Below are 247 nucleotides of genomic sequence, written 5' to 3'. Positions count from 1 at the left end.
TTAATGACACTTTGAAGTAACATTAATGCTCATGATACTTGTCATGTCATGTTTACATCAAAATTGTACTTAACCACAGTACTTGAGTAAATGTACTTGGTTACATTCCACCACTGATTTTAGTGAAAAGTCATGATAAAAGTCAAGAATTTGCCTCCCAGGGCGTGTGGGCTCAATACAGGATTTTAAGAGGTGATCTGCATTGCAACGTGAGTTACAGCTGGACTCAAACACCACAGTAGCCAGA

The sequence above is a fragment of the Centropristis striata genome, chromosome 11 (assembly GCF_030273125.1).
Source record: "Centropristis striata isolate RG_2023a ecotype Rhode Island chromosome 11, C.striata_1.0, whole genome shotgun sequence".
NCBI classification, from domain to species: Eukaryota; Metazoa; Chordata; class Actinopteri; order Perciformes; family Serranidae; genus Centropristis; species Centropristis striata.
Note: the sequence above shows the minus strand (reverse complement) of the source record.